We start from the raw sequence: 3,708 nt of genomic DNA on the forward strand, positions 1-3,708 counted from the left end.
CTAGCAGTATTCATATAGGATTGTGTTGATCTTGGAATGGCAAATAATTTCACTCATGTTCAAATAAAGACTAATCAGTAGCAGTTTCCTGGAACACTGTGATGAGTGGAACTCTAAAGCAGATTTAGAGGCCAGTGGACAAGAGCCTTGTGTACTAGGTATGGCTCAATGGTGTGTTGCCCTTGGTGACAAATGTGCTGGTTATTTTGTTGACTGTGAAGACTCCAGAGTCCTGGTTACAAGCCTCATAAGCTATGGCACAGCTTCCATCTGCCTTGTCCTCTGCTCACTTACCTCCTTGTACACTCTGCTGTTGTCTAGTTCTAGTGCAGCCCCGCCCACCACTTCCAGCTCACCTTCCTCAGGCTCAGCACTGACCCCTGCATGAGGGCAACTTTCTCTTCTCTGTCTTCCCTTTCAGGGCATCAAGCTATTAAGCAGCTATTGGAAGGCAGAAGTTTCTGGATGTTGTTGCATTTTATCCCATGTGAAAGGTGTGATGGTTCACCTAAGAAGGATAGGCCCCTTGTGGGACCCCAAAAGGCACCTGTCAGTAGACTGTGAAACATCAGCCCCTACCCACTCATACACCTGCTGGAAATGGGAATAGCATTGGTGGACCATATGCCATGGTGTCCCTTCCCTCAGGAGATCCCTGTTGCTCCAGATGGCTCCTACCTCAGCTAGTATAATAAAACAGATGGGCAGGGTTGTAGCCAGGAGACAATGTATGCTTTTCCTTTCTAACCCTCAAAGAAGGGGCTGAGCAAGTGATGCACCTTCAATGTCTGGACCAAGATTCCTAAACTTTAGCGAGCATGAGAACCCTGAAAGGCTTGTTAAAACCCAGTTTGCTATGGATTTCATATACCTATATGAAACAGAACTGAAAAACTTCCTGCAATTGCTTTAAGTGGGGTGGGGAGGGGGCTGAGGAGGAGAGATGTTGGGGGCAATGTAAATGTTGTACAATATAAGTCTAATCAGAATAATCACTATGAACGTCCCCCCATAATGAACATATCCTAATAAAAATTTTTGTTTCCCTACTATCTTATCTATCATTTTCCAATATTTTTATTTCAACCTTTTTCACTCTGCTTAAACCTTTCTCTAAACCATATTCCAAGAGTGTCAATTACCATCACAGTCATTGCCAGCTACATTCATTTCAAGGAAAGATGCCCAGACTGGGGCAGGATAGCTACTGTAAGGTGACAGGGAAATTAGAAAATATACCAAAAACTAAATCAGGTTCCCTCAAATGATGACAGCGATAACATCTTCTCTGGAACCCCTCTGTGAACCCTCAACTGAGATAATTGTCAACCAGAATACATCTGTGACTGGGACTGTTTAACTATGCATACCTTTTTACCCTTGCCCCCAGTTCTTTTGTCTACTTAAATGTATAGCTCATGTCTATACCCCAAAGATGGCTGAAGATGAGCTGAGTGCTCATCTGCCTCTTCCCACAGCATGACCTAAGCTGTGTAATAAGCCTCCTTTCTTTGCCTTCACCAGGCCTCTTTATTTGGCATTTAGGAGCTGGTGGGAGGACCTGGCATATGGAATCTCAGGAGTTTGGGCCTTGGGTCCAAAACTTTGGTTTCAAACAGGAGGGTATTTGGACAAGAAGAGATTTCCCCAATAAAAGAGGGGAACTCTCTATTTGATTTTCCAAGCCCACTGTGGATCCCCACTCTCAGGAACTTGAAATAATAATGAAATAAATTTTGAAATGATTCACAAAGGAGGCACAAAAGCTAGCAGCCAACAGAGATTTACTTAGTGTAGGAAGACAAAGCAGGGTGCATGAAAAGAGGGAAACTGGGCTAGCAGCAACTTCTGACAAGCTGTCAGAAAGTGGAAACAGAGGGCTCAAAGGACGGTCTTTTCTCAGGGCATTTATGTCCTCTACCTGGGCTGGGTGTTTCCAGTTCAGAACTGGTCACCTGAATGTGTGATCACCTAGCAACTTCCCAGTTTTCCTCTTTTGATATAATCACTCAGGCTTGGAGACAACAGGTTTGTGTTGGCCTTAAAATCAGTCTTCTATTCTTTATGGTCCTTTTTAAGGTAGTCCTTTCTGGTCAGATTAACAAAAAACCAGGTCTTTTCTTTTCTTGGACCTAATCACTCTTTTAGGGGCACTGTATTTCATTTAACATCTGAATGAGGGTTGGGGATGTGGACCAAGTTGTAGAGTACCTGCCTAGCAAGTGGGAAGCCTGAGTTCAAACCTTGGTACTGCCTCAAACAAAACAAAGCAAAACATCTGAAAGAGAAGGGAGGGTGATGGAGGGAATGTGGATTTGTAAATAGTTGATTTAGCTTCTTGCTGTTCTAGTGATTTCTCAGCCCCTGTACCTGATTTAGTTTTTGGTATATTTTCTAATTTCCCTGTCACCTTACGGTAGCTATCCTGCCCCAGTCTGGGCATCTTTCCTTGAAATGAACGTAGCTGGCAATGATTGTGATGGTAACTGACACTCGCAGTATGGTCTAGAGAAAGGTTTAAGCAGAGTGAAAAAGGCTGAAATAAAAATAATGGAAAATGATAGACAAGGTAGTAGGGAAACAGAAAATGATTAGTGGGCATAAGTCAAAGACCTCTGGGAAGCAAAGACCATAAAACTACCTTAGGGCTTTTCTCCAAATATGTATTTTTCCCACTAGATGTTAGTAGATTGGGCAAAGAAGATGGACGTTTTGGCTGAATCAAAGTTAAACTTTCCTGACAGTTGCAGAGAGTAGGGCACAGCAGTTAAGGACATTGGTATGAGAGTGACTAGAGTGAGGGACCCTGGAGTCTAGTCTCTAATCCCAATGCTGAACTCAAAAGAAAGTGTTCCTTTCTGCAGGATTATGTTCAGCATGTATAACACAATATTCCTTTCTGAGAGTAGGCACTCCCTTTCCTATTTCGCAGGATTATGGCGAGGCAAACACAAAGGCTGCTCTCACCATTGGGGTAGACAGATGACCAAGGCTTACTTATCTCATTCCTCCTGATTGGTGCAGGGGTGAGCACCAGACACAAACAGGACCAATCACAGTCCTTCCTTACGATTGATAATTGGGAGGAGTGTAGTTTGAAGCAACATTAATTGTTGCCTTTGAACTGAGACCTGAACAAAGTGAAGCTTGTTGTGCAAAGCTATTGAGAAAGGGTAAAGGTTCTGAGACACGAACAGGCCAAGCTTGTTCAAAGAACAAATAAGGGCCAGAAAAGAAAGCAATTCCCATCGCCTGAACAGCTGTCTCCCTTACTCTTATCCTAGGTAACTCACAGCCAGCCTTCACATTTCTGTCCAAACATCACTCCCGCGAGCCCTCCTGGCCTCAGAGCAGGTCTCCCTTGGTTCCCAGCAGACGACCAACATATTCCTAGAATGTACACTTGACCTTAGCAAACAGGCTAAGTAGTCGGCCTTAAACGGGTCCCCGCGGGAGGGCGAAGCGCACTCCCACGTTTTCCAGCCCACAGAGATGCTTTGGAGGGCGACCCCAACGCGCAGAGCGGCCGCTCGCGGGGCGGAAGTGCGTCCTCGGAGCCGTTCTAGGAACCCCGGAGGACCTAGCTTGTCAGTGATCCCGGGGCTGAACTGGGCATCGCCCGGAGCTCTGGGACACTCCAGGGAGCCCACTCGGCAGGTAGCGGCGAGTCAGGGGCTTTGGTCAGGGTGGGAGCCGATGGAAAGGAAA

This window comes from Castor canadensis, chromosome 11 (genome assembly GCF_047511655.1).
Source record: "Castor canadensis chromosome 11, mCasCan1.hap1v2, whole genome shotgun sequence".
Taxonomy (NCBI): Eukaryota; Metazoa; Chordata; class Mammalia; order Rodentia; family Castoridae; genus Castor; species Castor canadensis.